This window comes from Theobroma cacao, chromosome 2 (genome assembly GCF_000208745.1).
Source record: "Theobroma cacao cultivar B97-61/B2 chromosome 2, Criollo_cocoa_genome_V2, whole genome shotgun sequence".
Taxonomy (NCBI): Eukaryota; Viridiplantae; Streptophyta; class Magnoliopsida; order Malvales; family Malvaceae; genus Theobroma; species Theobroma cacao.
Window position 1 is genome coordinate 20,906,957 of NC_030851.1, and position 13,720 is coordinate 20,920,676.

Consider the following 13,720-nt stretch of genomic DNA (forward strand, 5'->3'; position numbering starts at 1 on the left):
GTTGATTATGAAATTGAGTAATTGGAGGCTGTTAACTGTCTTGAAAATTATATATTTTCCTATGAATGGCTTATGAGATATGAGTATATGTGGCTATATTTGATAAATTGCATTGGAAATTTATGTAAGTTGTTTTTACTATGCAGACTGGGTAAATAAATAAAAGTCACTTTATACTGTCGAAATTTTATTAAAATTGGTGGGTTTAGTCACTGTAGTGACGGGTTTCCGTTGACTGCCTATTAGAGGGGCAAGGTAAACTTGGTTATATAGTTACTTCGGTTGTAGAGGCGAGGAGGGTAACTCTTGGGGTAGTATTAGAGCTCACTTCACGTCGAACCTCCACGTGAATGTGTAACTCGGCCAACGCCAAGGAACGACTTGTTTTAAAAATAAAAATATGTTTCACATGTAAATGTTATAACAACCTTGGCGGACTCGGTTAGATGCCTCGACCAAGGTATCCTCGAGGATTAGTTTTGGCTTGAGCCTTGTTTTTAATAAAAAGACATAAGCCTTAACAACTGTTTTGGTAAATTACAAATATTTTATGGTTTAAGAAATAAATTGAAAACATTATGAAATGGTTCGTAATTTGTTGTTTAAACTTGCCTCCATTGTACTCGCCTTTAGATATTTATGATAATGTCTGTTTACTCATTGGGATTGGAAAATCTCACCCACCTCCTTTCCAAACATTTCAGGTCTGTGGTAGCTTGTAGATACCCTATTTTGTCGAGGATTCCAATTGACATCTCTACCACACAGACAGTAGGTTTCTAGCACCAACATTGGGTTTATTTTGGGCCACTTGTCATTGTAACCATTATTGTACATTATAACTTAGTAAATTTTTGTATGTACGAATTTATTTTACTTACACATTACAAAAGATTTCTTACACGTGTTTCTATAAATATTGTTTTATATAAAAATGCTATATTTTAATCAATATTTTCAATAGTGATATTTGTCTATAAATCTTTTAAAAAAAAATTTCTTTGAATTTATTTAAGTTGGAAACGACCGGTAATTGTTTTAAATGGAATGTTTAAAAATGATTGCTCACAAGAAAGGAAAGAAACTGATATGTAAGCCTTGCGGGGTTCCGGTTGGCATTTCGGGTAATGAGTGTCAATCTGGACGTCGCGGCGATTGTCATGGGCCCGAGGGAGGTTCCGGGTCGTGGCATTAAGGGATGGGTAAGTGTTTTAATTTCTACATTTACAGGTAGAAAGGAAAAATTAGATATATAGTGACTATTGTGCAACAATTGGTTGGGAGATATTATGTGGATGGCATGTTAAATGGTTGTGTATGAATATTGATGTTATGATTGGTGATAGCATGTAAATGTAAATTGTGGTGCATGTGGACTTAGAAAGTGCTTGATGGAAGTAAATTATAGTTGTTACCATATGCCAGGTTATTGGTGTGGAAATGATGGTTGAATATGATAAATGTCATTGAAAAGGTTAAAATGTGTGCTAGAGTCGTAAATAAGTTGTCGAAATTTATAATTAATAGAATTACGCAATGCAAAGAATATAAGTACCTTTGGTAAAAATGTGTCGAGATATAAGCTAATTGAATGTGAATTCATGATGGAATGAAAAAGAGGAGTGGAAATGATGCACTAACGGTATTAAATTTGGATGGTTGCTAGGAAATACAAAAAAGTGAGATAGAACTGTGGTGGCGTGCCAGAGTAAATAACGAGCGACCGGCCAGTGAAAATAGTTAGAGACACCTCCGAACAAATAGCGACTTAATATCTCGTTGTTGCCAAGTGAGTGAACTTGCATTTCAAAATTTGTTTTGGGAATGTGAATGTATTTGCACAAAACCTTTGAATGATTTTATCCAATTTTTCTTAAAAACGTGTGCCTTGGGAACAAGCCCTTGATAAAATATTTTGATGTTGTGAAAATGTCAAATGTGTAAAAGGACAGACCTATGGTTGTAATGCATGTGAAATTTGGCATGATGAATCTTGAGAATTTCTCATTTTCTTGCAAATTGATATTTATTGCAACACCAAATGGATTTTTAATGCAAAGGAGGTCCTTTTTACACTTAGGTGCCTTGCATCTCACTGCAGCAAGAAACATTCTGTTTTGGCAGCCAGCAACTCGCTGCAATGAAAATAAATCTCGCTGCAACGAGAAACTCTCAGGTTCTGATGAAGTGCATTCACTTCGATGAAGGTTTTGACCACTTTACAGTCAGAACTGGGAAAGTGGTAAACATAAAAGTTGTATCCCAGCCTCTTAGCTTTCAAATGGTCCAAAAATCAGGTCAATTGGACTTTTGTATCGGGAGATATGATAGAAAAACTAAAACACATGCAAACTGACACTGTTTCTCGCTGCAGCGAGAAACTTTCTATTTTGGCTGCCTAAATCTCGCTGCAGTGAGAATGAACTTCGCTACAACGAGAAACTTACTGCCATGCTTGCTACCTTGCTTGATTTTGACATATTTTTCACCCATTTAACTTCATGGATTGATCTTGGGTTTTTGCAACACTATGAGGTTATTAATCAAAGTTTGAAATGAGGGGTTTTTAGTAAGCAACTAAATTAGTTGCATTGTTTTTGAAACAAGTGCATCATGATTTCCAAATTCTTCCTATTGATTGTTTGTTCCCTCCTATGTTCACTCACTGAGTTTGTACTCAGTTTTTTTTTTAAATTCATGTTTTAGGTTTTTTGAGTTAAAGGTGATTGGAACCTAGGACGAGGTGTTCCTCCCTATACATTGCTCGGTAGGTTTAACATGCTACTAAGTGTTATCAATCGTGCCCAGAGTCACTCCGCTGATGGTCGAGGTCTAATTTTATGTATATGGATATTTTATGTGAAACATTAAGGTTCATTTGCTATTCTATATATGTATATAATGGTTGATGATGCCATTATGAATGCATGACTGGGTTTTATGAATTGTTTTCAAAGGAATTGTAATTGAGCATTACGAATTCCGGATTTTAAAGGAATATGGATTAATGTATAAGATCATGTAAGTAGGCTTGCTTGGGCTTGGTGGGCTAAGCCCATTGGGCCCTTGCACCAGTCATGGCTCGAAAATTGGGATGTGACAAGAAATGAAGAAGTTGTTGGAAAAATGATATTTGTAGTTAAAGTTTATCCAATTTTCATGTAATTTACAATAATCTGTTCCTTTATACAATCTTTTTACTCATTTGACACTAAGGAAAAGTCCATAATAGTTTAAAAGTACTCGGGTTCACGAGAACTTAAAATTTCGATCCGAGATGAAAAATGACCATTTTGGCCCTACTAGGAAAATTATCATTATTTTTATCTTCTTCATTCATTTTACCATCATTCATCTATTCCTTAGGCCTACTTAGACCTTAATAACATCAGAAAGCTACTTTCAGGAGCTCACCATGAGAAATGATGAAATTACCCCTGGTTCGTGTTATAGCGTCTACTTCTAGTTACAGGTCTATAAAGGTCGAAGTCTCACACTTTTGCTTCTCGTTTCTCAATGCAAACGTCTAATTATGATTTGTTTTAATCTAAAACAAAAAGGATTTCAATATAAAATCATTTAAAACGAGTAACAAGGCTTTTGATGGTATGAGTAACTATAAATGGAATTTTATTGTCATGGATGGCATCTGCTTCCTGTTTTCCAATGCAAACATCCAAATATGGTCTATTTTAATAAAAAACAAAAAAGATTTCAATTTTAAATTATTTATAAGATTATAAAATCATTAAAATCGAGTAACTATAATTTCGAAAGCATGGGTGACTATAAATAGACTTTTCTTGTCAATAGTTGGCATCCGCTTCATGTTTCATGATGCAAACAATCAATTTTGATTGGTTTCAAAAAAAAATGAAAAAGATTTCAACTTAAAATCATTTATAAGGTTATAAAACCATTTAAAGTGAGTAACCAGGCTTTCGATGGCATGAGTGAATATAAATGGGCTTTTCTCATCAATGGATGGCATTCGTGTCACCTTTCCCAATGAAAACATCCATTTATGATCAATTTTACCCAAAAATGAAAAATATTCCAGTTTAAAATCATTTATAAAATTATAAAACTATTTAAAGCGAGTAATAAGGCTTTCAAAGACATGAGTGACTATAAATGGACTTTTCTTGTCAATGGAAGACATCCATTTCATGTTTCCTAATGAAAACATCCAAATATGATCTATTTGAACCAAAAATGAAAAAAATTTTGATTTTAATTTATTCATCATATTATAAAACCATTTAAAATGAGTAACTAGGCTTTTGATGCCATGAGTGACTCTAAATGGACTTTTCTTCCCAACGAATGGCATCCGCTTCATGTTTCTCAATGCAAACATCCAATTTTGTTCTATTTTAACCAAAAATGAAAAATATTTTGATTTAAAATCATTTATAAAATTATAAAACAATTTAAAACTAGTAACAAGCCTTTCGAAGGCATGAGTGACTATAAATGGACTTTTCTCTTCAATAGATGGCTTCCACTTCACACTTCCTAATACAAATATCCAATTATGATCTGTTTTAACCAAAAACAAAAAAGATTTCAGTTAAAATCATTTATTAGATTATAAAATAATTTAAAGCGAGCAAGAAAGCTTTTGATGGCATGAGTAACTATAAATGGTCTTTTCTTGTCAACAGAAGGCAACTGCTTCACGTTTCCTGATGCAAACACCCAATTTTGATTGATTTTAAACAAAAATGAAAAAGATTTCTTTTAAAATCATTTAGAAGATTATAAAACCATTTAAAGCAAGTAATAAGGTTTTCAAAGACATAAGTGACTATAATGTGGACTTTTCTTTTTAATGGAAGGCATCTGCTTCACGTTTCTTGATGCAAACATCAAAAAATAATCTATTTAATGAAAAATGAATAATATTTTGATTTAAAATTATTTATAATGTTATAAGAACATTTAAAGCGAGTAACTAGAGTTTCGATGGCATGAGGGACTATAAATTGACTTTTCTTGCCAATGGATGGCATCCGTTTCATGTTTCTAGATTCAAACATCCAATTAGGATTGATTTTAACCAAAAATGAAAAAGATTTTATTTTAAAATCATTTATAAGATTATAAAACCATTTAAAACGAGTAACAAGGCTTGCGATGGCATGGGTGACTATAAATGGAATTTTCTTGTTAACGGATGCATCCGCTTCATGTTTTCCAATGCAAACATTCAAATATAATATGTTTTAACCAAAAAGAAAATGGATTTTGATTTAAAATCATTTATAAGTTTATAAAACTACTTAAAGCAAGTAATAGTGGTTTCAAAGGCATGAGTAACTATAAATGGACGTTTCTTGTCAATTGAAGGCATCCGCTTCATGTTTCCCAATGCAAACATCCAAATATGATCTATTTTTAACTAAAGATGAAAAAGATATCGATTTAAAATCATTTACAAGATTATAAAACCATTTAAAGTAAGTAACTAGGCTTTCGATGGCATGAGTGACTACAAATGGACTTTTCTTGTCAACGGATTGCATTTGCTTCACGTTTCTCAATGCAAACATCCAATTTTGATTGATTTTTACAAAAAATAAAAATATTTTGATTTAAGGTCATTTATAAGATTATAAAACCATTAAAATGACTAATTAGCCTTTTGAAGGCATGAGTGACTAGAAATTGACTTTTCTTGTCAATGGATAGCTTTTGCTTCATGGTTCCCTATGCAAACATCCAATTATGATTTGTTTTAACCAAAAAAAAAAATTTTGATTTAAAATCGTTTATAAATCATAAAGTCATTTAAAGCGAGTAACAAGGAAGTAACAAGATTTTGATTGATTTAAAATTATTTATAAGTTTATGAAACTATTTTAAGCAAGTAACCATGCTTTCTAAGAATTGAGTAACTATAAATGGACTTTTCTTGTTAGTGAAGGCATCTGCTTCATGTTTCCCAGTGTAAACATCCAATTATGATCTGTTTTAACTAAAAACGAAAAAGATTTCGATCTAAAATCATTTATAAGGTTATAAAATGACTTTAAATGAGTAACTAGGTTTTCGATCTAAAATCATAAAGGGACTTTTCTTGTCAACGGATGGCATCTGCTTCACCTTTCCCTATGAAAACATCAAATTTTGATCAATTCGAACCAAAATGAAAAAAGATTTTGATTTAAAATCATTTGTAAGACTAAAAATACCATTTAAAGTGAGTAACAAAGCTTTCGAGGGCATATCTGACTATAAATGGACTTTTCTTGTCAACAAATGCCTTTCGGTTCATGTTTCCTGACGCAAACATCGAATTATAATCTATTTTAACTAAAAACAAAAAATATTTCAATTTTAAATCTTTTCTAAATTATAAAATCATTTAAAATGAGTAACAACGTTTTTTATGGCATGAGTCACTATAAATAAAATTTTCTTATCAATGGATGGCATCTACTTCATGTTTCCTGATCGAACATCCAAATATAATATGTTTTAACTAAAATGAAAATGATTTTGATTTAAAATCATTTATAAGATTATAAAACTATTTAAAGTAAGTAACAAGGCTTTCGAAGCTATGAGTGACTATAAATGGACTTTTCTTATCAACAAAAGTCATTTGCTTCACGTTTCCTAATACAAACATCCAATTATGCTCTGTTTTAAGCAAAAATGAAAAAGATTTTCATTATAAATCATTAATCATTCAAAGCGAGTAACAAGGCTTTCAATGGCACGAGTGACTATAACTGGATTTTTCTTGTCAATGGATGGCATCCACTTAACGTTTCCAATGCAAACATCCAAATGTAATTTGTTTTAACTAAAAAAGAAAAAGATTTCCATATAAAATCATTTATAACATTATAAAACCATTTAAAGCAAGTAACTAAGCTTTCAATGGCATGAGTGACTATAAATGGACTTTTCTTGTCAACAAAAGGCATTCACTTCACGTTTTCTGATGCAAACATCCAATTATGCTCTTTTTTAACCAAAAATGAAAAAGATTTTGAATCTAACTTATAAAATCATTTAAAGTGAGTAACAAGGCTTTCAATGGCATGAGTGACTATAAATGGAATTTTCTTATCAATGGATGGCATCTGCTTAGCATTTCCAACACAAACATCCAAATGTAATTTGTTTTAACTAAAAATGAAAAAGATTTCCATTTAAAATCATTTATAAGATTATAAAACTATTTAAAGCGAGTAACTAAGCTTTCAATGGCATGAGTGACTATAAATGGACTTTTCTTGCCAATGGATCACATCCACTTCAAGTTTCCCAAAGCTGCATCCAATTATAATATATTTTAACAAAAAACAAAAAAGATTTTAATTTAAAATTATTTATAAGATTATAAAACCATTTAAAGCGAGTAACAAGGCTGTCAAAGGCATGGGTGACTATAAATAAACTTTTCTTGTCAATGGATGGCTTTCTTTTTCATGTTTCCCAATGAAAACATCCAACTATGATATGTTTTAACCAAAAACGAGAAACATTTTGATTTAAAATCATTGATAAGATTATAAAACCATTTAAAGCAAGTAATTAGGCTTTTGATGGCATGAATGACTATAAATGGACTTTTCTTATCAACGGATGGCATCTGCTTCACATTTCTTGATGCAAACATCCAAATATGATCTATTTGAAGCATAATCAATAAATATTTTGATTTAAAATCATTTATAAGATTATAAAACCATTTAAAGCGAGTTACTAGGCTTTAGATGGCATGAGTGACTATAAATGGACTTTTCTTGTCAATGGATGGCATCTACCTCATGTTTTTTGATGCAAACATCCAATTGTAATCGATGTTTTTTGATGCAAACATCCAATTGTAATCGATGTTTTTTGATGCAAACATCCAATTATAATGATATAATTAAAAAATATTGATTTAAAATCATTTATAAGATTATAAACCCTATTTAAAGCAAGTAACAAAGCTTTTAAAGGTATAATTGACTAAAAATAGACTTTTCTTGTCAGTGGACAGCTTGAGCTTCATGTTTTCTGATGCAAACATCCAACTATGATCTATTTTAACCAAAAAAGAAAATGATTTTGATTTTAAATCATTTATAAATTACAAAATCATTTAAAGCGAGTAACAAGGCTTTTGAAGGCATGGGTGACTATAAATGGACTTTTCTTATCAATAGTTGGCATCCTGTTAACATTTCTTGATGCAAACAATCAATTTTGATTGATTTCAAAGAAAATGAAAAGGACTTCGATTTAAAATCATTTATAAGATTATAAAATCATTTTAAATGAGTAACTAGGCTTACGATTGCATGTGTGATTATAAATAGACTTTTCTCTTCAATCGATGGCATTCGCTTCACGTTTCCCTATGCAAACATTCAATTAAAGTTGATTTTGACTAAAAATGAAAAAGATTTTAATTTAAAATCATTTATAAGATTAGAAAGCCATTTAAAGCGAGTAACAACACTTTCGAAGGCATGAGTGACTGTAAATGTACTTTTCTTATCAATGAAAGGCATTCGCATCAGGTTTCTTGATCTAAGCATCCAAATATAATCAGTTTGAACCAAAAATGAAAAATATTTTGATTTAAAATCATTTATTAGATTATAAAATCATTTAAAGCAAGTAAGTAGGCCCTCAATGGAATGAGTGACTATCAAGAGATTTTTTTTTATCAACGGATGATATCTACTTCACATTTTCCAATGCAAACATTCAATTTTGAATGATTTCAATCAAAAATGAAAAAGATTCGATTTAAAATCATTTATAAGATTCTAAATTCATTCAAGGCGAGTAACAAGGCTTTTGAAGACATGAGTGACTATAGATGGACTTTTCTTGTCAATAGATTGCCTATGATTCACGTTTCCTGATGCAAACATCCAATTATGATCTATTTTAACTAAAAATAAAAAGATTTCGATTTGAAATCACTTATAAGCTATAACATCATTTAAAGCAAGTAACAAGGTTTTTTATGGCATGAGTGACTATAAATGGAATTTTCTAATCAATAGATGGCATCGGGTTCACGTTTTCTAATGCAAACATCCAAATATAATCTATTTTAAGCAAAAATGAAAAGGACTTCGATTTAAAATCATTTATAAGTTTATAAAACTACTCAAAGTAAATAATAAGGCTTTCAAAAACATGAATGACTATAAATAAACTTTTCTTGTCAATGGATAACTTCTGCTTCACGTTTCCCAATGTAAACATCCTATTATGATTTGTTTTAACTAAAAAGAAAAAATATTTTGATTTAAAATCATTTATAAGCTATAAAATCATTTAAAGCAAGTAATAACGTTTTCGATGCAATGGGTGACTATAAATGAAATTTTCTTGTTAATGGATGGCATCTGTAGTACCCCGTACCTTGATATGGTGGCTAACAATGCTAGTTTTATGATATTTAGATTTATTTTATGTTTTTATAGGAGTAGGATCAAAAATAATTTCAATTGGTGAAGAAAGGTGAACAATGGACTGTTACTCTATTTGCATATGTTTCGGTTTTTCAAGTATATCTCCCACTACACAAGTCCAAATGATATGATTTTTTGACCATTAGAAAGATAAGAGGCAGGGATACAACACTTATGTTTACCATTTTGCCTAGTTCTAGCGAGAAAGTGGTCAAACTCTTTATTGAAGTAAGGGTACTATGCTAGAGGAATATAATTTGGCAGAACCTTTGAGTGTCGCAGAGCTAGAAATTGAGAGCCGCGGCTCTCACCGTAATTTCGACAAATAGAAAGTTTATGGGAGTTTTGAAGCTAGGGCTTTTGGGAGCTATTTAAAGGACCTTTTTCAAAGGATTTTGGACCTTTTCCCAATGTCAAAAGAGTAAAAAGATTGCACAAGAAAAGGAGGAAGACAAATGGCCTTGTTAAAGGCATTATTGTAATTGTATGAGAAATTAAATAAGCTTTAACTATAAAGATCTCATCTTTTCCAGTAGCTTTTACATTTCTCTAGCAACTTCTTCTTCTTCCTCCTCCCATCTCACGTTTCTCTTCTCTTCCATGAAAGCTTCTCTCAAGCTTCCATCACTCTCTCATACTAACCTTAATTTTCATGCTTTATACACCCTGTTGTAGGATTTTTCATACACTTTTACTCCTTCACCTTAAACAAACCCTTAAAAGTCTTTCTTCAATACTTTCTCTCACCGGTTGAACTTTATAGAGAGAGAAAGAGAGGTTTCATGTTAGCTTGAGGACTCTTGGGAAGAAATTTCATTACAATCACCAAGGTGAGTGATGAATTAAGACTAGTTTTAAGTTATTGATGATGGCTAGTAATTAGAGTTATGAGTTGTGTTAGTTTCTGAAGTTGTTTATCTATTTCTAATGTTACTAAAGTAGAGAAACAAAATAGCCAATCAAATGGTAATTGAAAGATAGATAGGAAGGCCTATTGAAGCTTGATTTGGGAAATAGCTTTTGGAGTGATATTAATGTAAATTGGATTGGTTGTGATGTTTTTGTGCGTGATAGGTTCCAACAAGGCCCCTCAGCCCCATTTGGACCATTAAGGAGGTTAGAGTCGATTGAAGGTTCAGCAAATACCAATGAGTGAACTTGCATTTCAAAATGTTTTGGGAAAATGTTTATGTGTTTCAATGAATCATTTAAGAATTTTATCGATTTTTGCTTTAAAATTTTTTCAAAACAAACCCTTGAGAAAATGTTTGATGTTGTGAAATGTGAAATGTGTAAGAGGATGAATCCATATGTTTTTGTATAATGTTGATATATATATATATATATACACTATGTCATAAATGATACCATTGTGTGACAAATGCAACCGTGCATGTGCGAGGTGAGGTGCACTTGCCGATGATGACGGTGGTGAGAGAGATGGAAGGTGACACTATCCGGCTATGTGCACGATGTGGTGGGATGCACATGAGCTGGCTGAGATGGGATGTCCGACTATGTGCACAATGTGCTGGGATGCACATGAGCTGGGTGAGAAGCATATGATGAATCTTGAAAATTTACCGTTATTTGCAAATTGATTTTATTGCAACGAGAAACATTATGTTTATACTGCCTTACTTGGATAATTGCTGGAAATTTCCCTTCTTTCCAATTTTATGTTGAATGCAGTTCATTCATCATTAAATGATTTTACAACCAAGGGTTTAATGGAGGGATTTTAATAAGAACTTGAACTAAATGGCATTATTTTTAAATAAGTGCATCATGTTTTCTAAGCCATTCATTGTTATTGCTTGTTCCCTTCTTATGTTCACTCATTGAGTTTGTATTCACGCTTTTAAAATTCATGTTTTAGGTTTCCTGAGTTAAAGGTGATTGGATCCTAAGACAAGGTGCTCCTCCCTATCCATTGCTTGGTAGGTTTACCATGACATTAAATGTTAGCAACCGTGACCAGAGTCACTCCGCTGACAGTGAAGGCCTAATTATGTGTATATGAATACTTGAGGTGAAATAGTAAGATTCATTTGTCAAGCTATTTATGTATAATATGGTAGATGATGCCATTATGAATGCATAATTGGGTTTTATGAATTATTTTCAAAGGAACTATATTTGAACATTATGAATCTTGGATTTTAAAGGGATATGAATTACTGTATAAGATTATACAAAGAGGCTTGCTTGGGCTTAGTGGGCTAAGCCCATTGGGCCTTTGCACCGATCATGGCCCAAAAATTAGGTTGTGACAAAGGTGGTATCAGAGCTCTAGGTTTAGTTGAGTCCTAGAGATTCTCGTGTTAATCAGCGAAGTTGTCAGAGTTAATGTAGAGTATTGTTTCTGACTTATGACTGCAGAACAAGTCATAGGCAAGAGGCTATATAAACTTCTATTCTTAGTAACCTATCTTTTTTGCTAACCTCATATAAAGGTCATAAGTGGTGCCATCGTCCGGGTTTAAGATATCACCCGAGACACGAGTTGTTGTTGGAAGATTTTAAGTAAACGTTCCTAATAAAAAGGTTAGTGTGATGGTATATCCCACCGATTAAGGATGAAGGGAAATGTAACAGGACTAATAGGTCTGTAATAACTCATTCATTTGGTGGAGTTATAACTTGAGCTTATGATTGTCAATGGGAAGAAAATTAGATGACTATGGATTGTATTTGAGGTCAATATAAAGGAGCATGTGTGATAAAGGTAATAAGGGGCATACTTGACCGAAACAAATAGTGATGGCTGTAATTCACTTGAAGTTTACAACTTTGAGTATTGAGGGAGCTGCAAACCAATACTTATGTGCACAGAGGTAAATGCATTACATTAATTGAGCTTGTTATGCCCATACATAAATGGTGTTGGGCTTCTGAAATATTTTATCTGCTAATACGTATTGAATATGTGTATAGCAGCTTAGATGTAGTTTTGATTTCAATTAAGTAATTGCGAGATTCCAAGGTTTGGTTTGAACTATTATGGTCTATGGTTATAAGTATATGAATTAACTCAAAGGTGAAAATCGGTGATTGTTGTTATTGATATGTGGTCATTAAGTAAAAGGCTAGTAAACAACTTTGCTCTAAGGATGAGCGTGAATTTTGCTATGCTTAGCGTGAAATCAAAGGATTAAAGGGTTAGCTATGGATTTAGTAGCTTGAAGTTAAATGACTTAGAAATGTTGATTTTAGTCTAAATGCCATATGAAGTCCTATATTTGAGCTTGATACACAAATTGCTTTAAAGATCAATTTAGGAGTCTATTTGGATTATGTAAGCTATGATGAAAATGATTAGCCTTAAATGTGACTTCTCCAAAGGTAAGGGACTTAGAAAATGTCAACTATTGGATAAGCTCAAAAAGAGAGCTTCCGCATCCTAAGTTTACGAATTTGGATCTTAGAGCCGTAAAGGCGAGATGCAACAATTAAGTAAATTATCCATCTTATCAATGTTAACGGTTAAAAATTGATGAGTAAAGTCAAGATCTTAACATTAAGTTGTCAAGCTCAACTCTATAATATACTTGCCATGTCATTCATGTACTTGATAGAATGTCTGCATACTTGGATGCCTCGAAAAATCGTTAAAAGTCGGTATTGTACTTAGTGGTACAATTAAGTCGATTAAAGCCTCGAACTAGTCCAAATAGAGCTTTTGGGATGTATTTGAGAGTTATTGAACCTTAGAATGTCTTAAAATTGTGAGTTGGAGGTCGAGGATTAATTTGGAATCCAATCGGGAATTTTCATAACGTAGGGGCAAAATGGTCATTTTGCCACTCGAGGGTAAAATTAGAATGTTGGATGAGATTTTTGACCAAATTTGACTAGTTGTAACATAATTTGAATTTGAGGAGTGAAAATTTTCAATATCGAGCATAAGGGCAAAACGGTCATTTCACATGTCCACGACGACGTAATTGGAATTTTTAAAATTTTACACCACCATGACACTTGTCAAGCCCATGAATTTCATCTATTATCATTTTATACTTTGGATAATTTTGGGATTATATGTGGTGGAAAGGAAAAGCCTTATTAGTTAAGTTTTAAATGTGAACCAATTATATGTTGCCATGTGTCAAGTTTTTATTATTTTATAATTTTATTTATAAACTGAACGTAAACTCTCCTATTCACTCTCTCATTGCCATCCAAGCCAAAGAACAAAGGGGGAAAGAATAGAAAAACCCTAAGGAGAAAAAATTCAAGAGAAATTCATTGGATTGTCGAAAAACGAAGCAATCAGAGGTAAG